This window comes from Octopus sinensis, linkage group LG29, assembly GCF_006345805.1.
Source record: "Octopus sinensis linkage group LG29, ASM634580v1, whole genome shotgun sequence".
NCBI classification, from domain to species: Eukaryota; Metazoa; Mollusca; class Cephalopoda; order Octopoda; family Octopodidae; genus Octopus; species Octopus sinensis.
Window position 1 is genome coordinate 11,621,115 of NC_043025.1, and position 12,500 is coordinate 11,633,614.

Sequence of the window (12,500 nt, forward strand, 5' to 3'; positions counted from 1 at the left end):
CCGGTCTGGGAATCGAAACCGCGATCCTATGACCGCGAGTCCGCTGCCCTAACCACTGGGCCATTGCGCCTCCACATATATATACTATCACCAAGCCTTATACAGCCTTCATATGTTACACAGTTGCCATGACTCCTTATACAATCATCATCCCTTATACAGTCACCATACCTTATACAGTTACCATAATATATGCCATAAATCCTCGAGTATAGTCCGCCCTTGAATATATAATACGCAGGGGATTTTTAGGGGGCTGTACCTCTGAAAAACCTAAATCTTGTGTATAATACGCACCCCTTCTCTAACTTGAGTCAAGGAGGTCTACATAATGTCCTTGGTTTGTAAAAATATATACAGTAACATCCTTTATTATTATTGTATATATAACATAATGCAAACGTGTATATGCAGGGGATTTTTAGGGGGCTGTACCTCTGAAAAACCTAAACCTTGTGTATAATACGCACCCCTTCTCTAACTTGAGTCAAGGAGGTCTATATAACGTCTTTGGTTTGTAAAAATGTATACAGTAACATCCTTTATTATTATTGTATATATAACATAATGCAAACGTGTATACACAGGGGATTTTTAGGGGGCTGTACCTCTGGAAAACCTAAACCTTGTGTATAATACGCACCCCTTCTCTAACTTGAGTCAAGGAGGTCTATATAACGTCCTTGGTTTGTAAAAATATATACAGTAATGTCCTTTATTATTATTGTATATATAACATAATGCAAACTTGTAGCTTTTTTGTGCATTTTGTTTGCAGAAAATAAAGAAATAACAGTAATAACGTTTAATAAATGTTGCTTACTGTAAGTTATGGATGATTCTTTTATGACTTCATTGCTTTCAGGCTTAGCTTGAGGTATTTTCGAGTCCGACATCAGAAAATGCGTCGGAATAAACATTGCCGGACAGCAAATAGAGACTCGGACATTGCTTATAAAATAATTTTCATTTTTAACCTCGTATATAGTACAAATTTTTGGGGGAAAATGCAGATTATACTCGAGGATTTACGGTATGTGTGCGTGTTTATATATATATATATATATATATATACACACACATATATATACATACATATATGGAATGTTCTAGTACAAGGAACAAGCATGCAGGTTAAAATGTGGCTCAATATGGTTCTTAAATTGATATTTTTCAGTTATTTATAATTTACACTATATAATTATGCTACATTCAGTATATACACGTATAGGCGTAGGAGTGGCTGTGTGGTAAGTAGCTTGTTTACCAACCACATGGCTCCGGGTTCAGTCCCACTGCATGGCATCTTGGGCAAGTGTCTTCTACTATAGCCTCAGGCCGACCAAAGCCTTGTGGGTGGATTTGGTAGATGGAAACTGAAAGATGCCTGTTGTATATATGTAAATTCAGATGAATATGGTACTTAAGTTGAGGCACCAGAATTAAGTATGGTATTATCCATACAATTTCAAAATAAGGTGATGAAAATCAAAATAAGCAACAAGGGTATCCAAAGGTAATGCAGTACGATCGTTTCATGCAACTCCATTTAATTGAACAATGCAATCATTTCATTACATCAATTTAAAATGGAGATTTTGGGTAAAATTATACTAATGTGTCCATCTGTTCTAATTTAATTAAATTCTATGTCTTTGTGCATCTGAAGATTGCTCTACATTTTAAATTGATGTAATGAAATGATTGCATTGTTCAATTAAATGGAGTTGCATGAAACGATCGTACTGCATTACCTCTGGATATCCTTGTTGCTTATTTTGATATTAATCACCTTATTTTGAAATTGTATGGATAATACCATACTGAATTCTGGTGCCTCAACTTAAGTACCATATTCATCTGAATCTAAATTTTATATATATGTATATATATGTATAGAGAGAGATTTCACTGTAAATAGATATATTTGTGAAGGCTTGGCAAGTATCACCACTAGCGGGGACTTGCTACCCTGGACTGATGACGGGCAAGACCCAGAAACATGCATGTCTTCAGGTTGCTAGTCCTAGCTGGTGGGGGTGTTTGTCTTCCCTTTGCAAATATAAGGACACAGGAAATGTGTCAAAGCCGACAGGAAGCATCGATGCTTCCTGAAGGGAGCTGACTTCTCGTCGACAACCATGATTGTCACACGCTGATGAAAGGTAAACACCTTGAAACTCGGGTACGTGTGTATCATGTGTTGAAGACGGGGAGGATGACTCCCCTTCACAAATATTGACAGGACACAGATAGTGAGTCTATAGCCAGCTGGAGGAGGTATCTTCCTGGGACTATAAACTACAGTAGCATCCACCCTTATGGGTTAGCCATATTCAAATGGCAAATATGCAACACGATGTGTTACCGCTACTGTTTATAACTCGCTCTGAGATTTATCATCGCTCTGAGATTTATCATTATATATATATAGATATTTATATATATCTAAAATACACCAATCTGACCGTGGCCGTTGCCAGCCTCGCCTGGCACCTGTGCAGGTGGCACGTAAAAATCACCCACTACTCTCTGAGTGGTTGGTGTTAGGAAGAGCATCCAGCTGTAGAAACACTGCCAGATCTGACTGGCCTGGTGCAGCCTTCGGGCTCCCCAGACCCCAGTTGAACCGTCCAACCCATGCTAGCATGGAAAGCGGACGTTAAACGATGATGATGATGATGATATATTTATATATTTATATATATTTATATATATATATATTTATATATATATATATTTATATATATATACACACACACACCACACAGTCATGCCTGCACCTAAACACATGTGTGTATGTGTCAGTATGTGTCGGTATATAATACAAAATAGAAAACCAGAGCAGATAAAGTATGTTAAACCTTTTGTGCTTCTATGAAACGTTTGAGCAGGAAAGGGCATTGTTCATACTACATAATACTGGTGTGGGTGGAATAGGTTTGTAAAGTTATACAATATGTCAGCTGTGGCTAGTATTGAAAGATAGCAACAATAGAACAGAGGACATGTGTGTCATGTTTCTTGTTACCAGGGTTAATTATCTACAATAGTAAAAACAACAATAACAAAAGCAGGTACAAAAACAATAAAAATAGTAACAACAAAAACAACAACAATAACAATAAAAACAACATGGTAACACTGGATATAAGGCTGTAGACGGAGTTATAATGGACAAAAATAAGGAAGAATACCTTCAGAAAAATACAATGAACACAACCTTTTTTTCTATTTCAACTTTAATTAACATATTTTTATTAAAATATATTGCCTGTTTTTCAATTAATTTTGAAAAAAATATAGGATTTAATAAAATAACTTTGTCGTTAACAAGCTGGTGCTTCAAATCTCTATATAAAGCTGAAATTATCTATGTGTGACAGGTTTGGTAGCCTTCAACTAACACTATCTCCTCCAAGACCCTGCAGCGCAAGTTGACCAAAATTGAGAGTATGATAGAAGAAGGCTTGCTCTTCATTCCGTAGAAGAAAAAATTCAAATCGGACCATGTTAATACCAAAAATTATTTACATCAAAAAGGTGCTTTTTTTCTATGAAAATCCCTATTTTTTATGATTTATAAAGCTGAAGTTATCTGTGTGTGTATGGCAGGTTTGGTAGCCTTCAACTAACACTATCTCCTCCGAGACCCTGTGGCACAAGTTGACCAAAACTGAAAGTACAATAGAAGAATGCTTCCTCTTCATTCTGTAGAAGAATAAATTGAAATCGGACCATGTTAACACCAAAAATTATTTACATCAAAAAGTTGCTTTTTTTTTCTATGAAAATCCCTATATTTTACGATTTTTTTACTGCTGTGTTGCCATTTTTCGGTGTATTTCAACCAGAAAATGCTCACTTAAAGAGAATAACAAGCTACATAATGCAAAATTTTTGCCTTTCAAAAATTCCAATTCTAAAGGGTCGAAACAAACCCAAGCAACGCCGGGCGATACTGCTAGTATAAATTAATGTGAAATTTTGGTGTAAATTCTTTAGAAGACTTTAAAACCAGAATAAGACACTTGGCTATAACAAGGAATTAAGAACAGACTCAAGTGGGTTGGTATCAAAACGGTTAAGACAAACATGATTGGAAGATTTAGAAATCCGGAAAGACCCGGAAGCTAAATCATATCCGTCACTAGGACATACTCTTTACTCTTTTACTTGTTTCAGACATTTTGACTGTGGCCATGCTGGAGCACCACCTTTAGTCGAGCAAATCGACCCCAGGACTTATTCTTTGTAAGCCTAGTACTTATTTTATCAGTCCCTTTTGCCGAACTGCTAAGTTACAGGGATGTAAACTCACCAGCATCGGTTGTCAAGCGACAAACACAGACACACAAACATACACACACATACATATATATATATATGCATAAATACGACGGGCTTCTTTCAGTTTCCGTCTACCAAATCCAGTCACAAGGCTTTGGTTGGCCTTAGGCAAGTGTCTTCTACTACAGCCTCAGGCCGACCAAAGCTTTGTGAGTGAATTTGGTAGATGGAAACTGAAAGAAGCCCATCATATATATATATGTATATATATGTGTGTGTATATGTTTGTGTGTCTGTGTTTGTCCCCCCAACATCGCTTGACAACCAATGCTGGTGTGTTTACGTCCCCATCACTTAGCAGTTCGGCAAAAGAGACCAATAGAATAAGTACTGGGCTTACAAAGAATAAGTCCCGGGGTCGATTTGCTCGACTAAAGGCGGTACTCCAGCATGGCCGCAGTCAAATGACTGAAACAAGTAAAAGACTAAAAAGAGAGAGAGAGTTTATATATATATATATATATATATATATATATATATATATATGTGTGTGTATATGTTTGGGTGTCTGTGTTTGTCCCCCCAACATCGCTTGACAACCAATGCTGGTGTGTTTACGTCCCCATCACTTAGCGGTTCGGCAAAAGAGACCAATAGAATAAGTACTGGGCTTACAAAGAATAAGTCCCGGGGTCGATTTGCTCGACTAAAGGCGGTGCTCCAGCATGACCGCAGTCAAATGACCGAAATAAGTAAAAGAGTAACAACAAGGGGACATTAGATAATGTACTCCTAGATATACTATGCCTAAATTAACAGGATTTTCTGTTGGATCAGGGCTGACCTGGGGTTAAAGAACAACAAGGAGACATTAGATAATGTAGTCCTAGATACACTATGCCTGAATTAATAACAGGATGTTCTGTTGGGTCAGGGCTGACCTGGGGCTACAGAACAACAAGGAGACATTAGCTAATGTAGTCCTAGGTAGACTGTGTCAAAACAATAAGCCACAAAGGTACCAACATATCATGCTTGTGGTTATTTTCCTCAACAACAACAATACAACAGAATTGATGTCCGAGTGAAGAGGAGTGTCCGAGCAAGGCCACTGGTCAAACAGAAACTGGCCATTTCAATGGAGATCAATAAATACTCTGCTCTCCAGTAACTAAGCCTTTGTCAGCTGATCATTCACAGGATCAATACCTAATAGATCAATGTTAATACAACAAACGGTAAAATATTAATTCAAAAGAAAATTAACGATTTGTGATGGACAGTTATTTTTTTTTTACTGTTTCAGCTATTAGACTGTGGCCATGCTGGAGCATTTATTTTTCCTGTGGATTTGGATAGTGTTGTTGTTGTTGTGCTTGTTTAAATGATGTCCATTTAGAATTTGTGATCAAAGGTGTTCCAACAATAACCATCCTGCCTGTTTGTTATTCAGGCATAGTTTATCTAGGAATACATTATTTAATGTGACTGCGCTTTTTATTGTTTCTTATTTCTTATTTCTTTATTGCCCACAAAAGGCTAAACACAGAGGGGACAAACAAGGACAGACAAACGGATTAAGTCGATTACATCGACCCCAGTGCGTAACTGGTACCTAATTTATCGACCCCCGAAAGGATGAAAGGCAAAGTCGACCTCGGCGGAATTTGAACTCAGAACATAGCGGCAGGTAAAATACCTATTTCTTTACTACCCACAAGGGGCTAAACACAGAGGGGACAAACGAGGACAGACAAAGGGATTAAGTTGATTACATCGACCCCTGTGCGTAACTGGTACTTAATTTATCGACCCCAAAGGGATGAAAGGCAAAGTCGACCTCGGCGGAATTTGAACTCAGAACATAGCGACAGAAGAAATACCTATTTCTTTACTACCCACAAGGGACTCAACACAGAGGGGACAAACAAGAACAGACAAACGGATTAAGTCGATTACATCGACCCCAGTGCGTAACTGGTACCTAATTTATCGACCCCGAAAGGATGAAAGGCAAAGTCGACCTCGGTGGAATTTGAACTCAGAACATAACGGCAGATAACATGCTTATTTCTTTACTACCCACAAGGGGCTAAACACAGAAGGGACAAACAAGGACAGACAAAGGGATTAAGTAGATTACATCGACCCCAATGTGTACTTAATTTAGTCGACCTCGGCAGAATTTGAACTCAGAACGTAGCAACAGATGAAATACCGCTAAGTATTACGCCCGGTGTGCTAACATTTCTTATTTCTTTACTGCCCACAAGGGGCTTAACATAGAGAGGACAAACAAGGACATACAAAGGGATTAAGTCGATGACATTGAGCCCAGTGTGTAACTGGTACTTAATTTATATGTATAGATGTATGTATTATATGTACATATACATATATATATATATATATAGGTATAATTGTGTGTGTGTGGGTGCATGTGTATAAGTATGTATTTATGCATGCCTCCTCATGTTTGTGTCTGTCAACCCCCCACTGTTTAACAACCAGTGTTGGTTTGTTTACGTCCCTGTAACTTAGCAGTTCAGCAAAAGAAACTAATAGAATATGTACTGGACTTGAAAAATAAGTACTGCTGTTGATTTATTTGATTAGAACTTTTGAAAATGGGAGTGCCCCAGCATGGCCACAGTCCAATGACTGAAACAAGTAAAAGATAAAAGGTCAAGAAAAAGAAATAAGAGAACAGTTCTTGATATTATTTAACACATGGTCGTGCTTGAGTGACCACAGGGCACTTCCCATTGCACACAAAGATTCTAGCTGTGAAACATTCCAACACTGCGTCTGTTTTGTATCAGGCGTGACTAAGTGGTAAGAAGTTTGCTCTTTGACCAGAAGGTTCCAGGTTCAGTCCCACCATGTAGCATTTTGGACAAGGGTTTTCTACTTCAGCCTCAGTTTTTCCCTTCCTCATCACTGGACTATCATCTCTTCGGCCCCATGAAAGAGGGTTTGAGAGGCAAACATTATTCCAGTAACGAGGAAGTGGCTCAAAGAACAGTCAACAGAATTTTACGGGGCAGGGATACATGCTCTTATTCGAAGGTGGAACGTTGCTATTGAGAGAAACGTTGTCTATGTTGAGAAGTAGGGATGTGAGCCACTTCTTCACTACAGAAAGAGGGTTTGAGAGGCAAACATTATTCCGGTGACGAGGAAGTGAAAACTGTAGTGAAGAAGTGGCTCAAAGAACAATCAACAGATTATACGGGGCAGGGATACATGCTCTCATCGAAGGTGGAACATTGCTATTGAGAGAAACGGTGTCTATGTTGAGAAGTAGGGATGTGAGCCACTTCTTCACTACAGAAAGAGGGTTTGAGAGGCAAACATTATTCCGGTGACGAGGAAGTGAAAACTGTAGTGAAGAAGTGGCTCAAAGAACAATCAACAGAATTATACGGGGCAGGGATACATGCTCTCATTCGAAGGTGGAACATTGCTATTGAGAGAAACGGTGACTATGTTGAGAAGTAGGGATGTGATCCTCAAAGGACCAGCTTCATTTTGATGTATGATACATGTTCCTGCATTGGTAATTATACCTGTCCTAAACAAAATGGCATTACTTTTTGACTCACCCTTGTACTTTAACCCTTTAGTGTTCAGATTATTCTATCAAACATAATGCTTATCGATTCCCATTGATTTGAATTAATCATGCATTATCTCATATCTTCAAGATCTTGATGGTGTAATTACCAAATGTAGAATAACATTGTAGGGTAGGTGTGAGAGCCTGGATCTGGTCAGTTTGAACATATTGGAGCCTCCAGCTGTATGAAAATTTCATGACCCCCACTGCCCCTTGTCAGAAAACTGCTTCAGGAGTTGTGAAAAACGAATTTGTACATAGTCTGTTTCTGAGAGCTACTCTATCGGACCTCTGTCTAATCATTTAAAACGTTGATTTAATTATGAACATAGAAAGAAATTATATATTAACCCTTTAGTGTTCAGATTATTCTATCAAACATAATGCTTATCGATTCCCATTGATTTGAATTAATCGTGCATTATCTCATATCTTCAAGATCTTGATGGTGCAATTATTTAATGTAGAATAACATTGTAGGGTAGGTGTGAGAGCCTGGATCTGGTCAGTTTGAACATAAAACAGATTAGCTATTTTGGCCGGATATGGCCGGTTTAAATACTAAAGGGTTAATATGACATCAGCATGAGTGCTCCTTACATGGCACCAGCACAGCACTCTTGTAGACTAATCCTCTTCAGTATGGGTAGCAGCATTAACACTTCTGCTGCGGAGCACGGGTCCTCTTGAGTACAGCAAGATGCCAAGTATCTCGGCTCTTTGTCTCACATCTGAAAAATTCAGTGTCCTTAGTTCATTGTTCAGTACTTCTTTCCATGTGTTCCTGGGGCTCCCACTTCGACACATTCCATCCACTTTCAGAGATCAACACTTCTTTATGGAGCTGTCCTCATCCATCCACATCAAATGACCAAACCAGGATACTCTTCCCTCTTGCACGCAGCAACCAATTCCTCCTCTGATGCCTAACTTCTCTCTCCCAATTTACATTACACATCCAGCAAAGTATACCGTAAATCCTCGAGTATAGTCCGCCCTCGGGTATAATACGCAGGGAATTTTTAGGGGGCTGTACCTCTGAAACTAAATTGAAGAAAATATTTTGAACTATTAGCACATATTCAATATTGTCACCCTATTTTATATTTATACTATCACCAAGCTTTATACAGCCTTCATATGTTACACAGTTGCCATGACTCCTTATACAATCATCATCCCTTATACAGTCACCATACTTTATACAGTTACCATAATATATACCGTAAATCCTCGAGTATAGTCCGCCCTTGAGTATAATACGCAGGAGAGTTTTGGGGGGCTGTACCTCTGAAAAACCCAGACCTTGTGTATAATATGCACCCCTTCTCTAACTTGAGTCAAGGAATTCTATATAACGTCTTTGGTTTGTAAAAATGTATATGGTAACATCCTTTATTATTATTGTATATATAACATAATGCAAACGTGTATACGCAAGGGATTTTTAGGGGGCTGTACCTCTGAAAAGCCTAAACCTTCTCTTGTATTGTATAACTTGAGTCAAGGGGGTCTATATAACGTCCTTGGTTTGTAAGAATGTATACAGTAATGTCCTTTATTATTATTGTGTATATAACATAATGCAAGCGTGTATACGCAGGGGATTTTTAGGGGGCTGTACCTCTGGAAAACCTAAACCTTGTGTATAATACGCACCCCTTCTCTAACTCAAGTCAAGGAGGTCTATATAACGTCCTTGGTTTGTAAAAATGTATACGGTAATGTCCTTTATTATTATTGTATATATAACATAATTCAAACATGTAGCTTTATTGTGCATTTTGTTTGCAGAAAATAAAGAAATAACAGTAATAACGTTTAATAAATGTTGCTTACTGCAAGTTATGGATGATTCTTTTATGACTTCATTGCTTTCAGGCTTAGCTTAAGGTATTTTTGCTCCCGACATCACAAAATGCGTCTGAATAAACATTGCCAGAGAGCAAATAGAGACTCAGACATTGCTTAGAAAATATTTTTCGTTTTTAACCTAGTGTATAATATGCACTAGGGATTTTGACCTTTAAATTTTGGGAAAAAAGTGTGTATTATACTCGAGGATTTACGGTACTAACTTAATGTTTCATCATTGTGAAGGAAATAAAATACTGGTGATGGATTAGATTTAATATTTTATTAAGTAATAGCAGATCATCATCATCATCATCATCATTTAACGTCTGTTTTCCATGCTAGCATGGGTTGGACGGTTCAACCGGGGCCTGGGAAGCCAGGAGGTTGAACCTGGTTCCAATCTGATCTAGCAGCGTTTCTACAGCTTGATGCCCTTCCTCCGTGAGTGTAGTGGGTGCCTTTACATGCCACCGGCACAGGTGCCAGGCGAGGCTGGCAATGGCCACGATCGGATTGGTGCTTTTTATGGGCCACCGGCACAGAAGCCAGTCAAGGCGGCGCTGGCATCGGCCACGTTCGGATGGTGCTTTTTATGTGCCACTGGCACAGAAGCCAGTAAAGGCGACGCTGGCATCTGTCACGATCGGATGGTGCTTTTTACGTGCCACCGGCACAGAAGCCAGTCAAGGCGGCGCTGGCATCGGCCACGTTCGGATGGTGCTTTTTACGTGCCACTGGCACAGAAGCCAGTCAAGGCGACGCTGGCATCTGTCACGATTGGATGGTGCTTTTTACGTGCCACCGGCACAGAAGCCAGTAAAGGCGAGCTGGCATCGGCCACGTTCGGATGGTGCTTTTTACGTGCCACTGGCATGGAAGCCAGTCAAGGATTATAACAGAAAATGAAGACTAACTTTGTCTTTAATCCTTAAGCATTCATATCATTCTGTGAAAATTAACGCATTTTTCTTCACATTGGTTTAAATTAATCATACATTATCTTGTAGCTATGAGATTTTGGTGAGGTAACTGCTAATTTTCAGAGTGATATTGTAGGGTTGGTGTGAGAGACCAGATCTGGCCAGTTTGAACATAAAACAGGTTAAATACTTTGGCCACATATAATAATAATAATAAAACATTGTGTACAGTGCTCAGGTGCAGTACAACTCATCTAAAGTGTATATATAATCAGGTGTAGGTTCGGCGGATTTCGGAAAGCATGAGGGCCTTAAAGGATGCAGTGTCATGGCAGTCAACAACTGACGCAGGCAGTTTGTTCCATGCTTCAGCAACTCTGAGCGTGAAAAAATGTTTCCAAAAGTCATGGGAGCTGTGTTGTTTTCTGACTTTGTAGGCATGTCCACGTGTGTTAGACACATGGAGATCAAAAAGGTGTTCAGTGTTGTTGTTGGTGAGGTGGTTTAAATACGAAAGGGTTAATCCTTCAGGTCAGATGTGGTGTGGTGGTGGTGGAGGGCATATGCTGTTGCAGTGTGTTGCTCTATTCACCATATGTCAGTATATTCAAGGGTCTTTCTTCCAAGGTAACCCATCAAGTATAGTTCCAGTCAGTCCCCATTAAGTAACATGGCCAAATGGGCTGAGCTGGATCTCCAGAATCTTATAAGTAACAAGATGCCCTCCAGTTTCTGAGTTGAGTCATTGGTTGGATATGAAATCCAACCAATGGTAACCTATAATCCTGCAAAGTGTCCTGGTATGAAAGGAGTTCAGGCAGCTCCTAAGGGTTGTTTGTTTGTTTCTTCTCGAGCCATGCCTGGTTCATAAGCGCCGGTTTCCTGGTTTCTTTGGCATATAGGTTCCCCACCTGGACTGGACACCGGTCCGTCACAGGTGAGCTGCAAGATGCAGGAGGAAAGTGTGAGAGAAAGTCTTCTTGTACCTTCTCGAGCCATGCCTGGCTCATAAGGGCCGGTTTCCCAGTTTCCTTGGCGTGTAGGTTCCCCACCTGGACAGGATGCCGGTCCGTCGCAGGTGAGCTGCAAGATGCATGAGGAAAGAGTGAGAGAAAGTTGTGGCGAAAGAGTCAGCAAAAGTTTCGCCATTACCTTCTGCCGGAGCCGCGTGGAGCTTAGGTGTTTTCGCTCATAAACACACACATCACCCGGTCTGAGATTCAAACCGCTAGTCAAAATTTTCAATAACTTAATTTTTAATGCAGAATGTGACTTATCCTCAACTTAAATTTTTATTCATTCAGGATCAATAAAATAACAGCTGTTGAAACAAATACCAGCCATATATTAACATGGATTAAAATATTTCTACAAGGCATCGCAGACATGAATGGAAACTTTAGTTTTCAGCTTGCTTACGAACCAAATGGTTCCGGGTTCAGTCCCACTGCGTGGCACCTTGGACAAGTGTTTTCTACTATAGCCTCGGGCTGACCAAAGTCTTGTGAGTGGATTTGGTAGACAGAAACTGAAAGAAACCCGTCGTGTATATATATATATATAGTATATATATATATATATATATATATATTATGTATATATATTATATATATATATTATATATATTATATATATATATATATGTATATATATATAATATATATATATGTATATATATATATATAATATATATATATATGTATATATATATATATATATATATTATATATATATAGTATATATATATATATATATATGCAGGAGTGGCTGTGTGGTAAGTAGCTTGTTTACCAACCACATGGTTCCGGGTTCAG

The 12,500-nt window shown here is 38.9% G+C and overlaps 1 protein-coding gene across 1 annotated transcript in view; it reads right to left on the reverse strand.

Annotated features, from left to right (window-relative positions):
• The window catches only part of LOC115226202 (synaptic vesicle 2-related protein-like), a 59,303-nt gene that overhangs the window by 41,379 nt on the left and 5,424 nt on the right, over nucleotides 1–12,500 (reverse strand). The gene's annotated exons all lie outside the window — the stretch shown is intronic.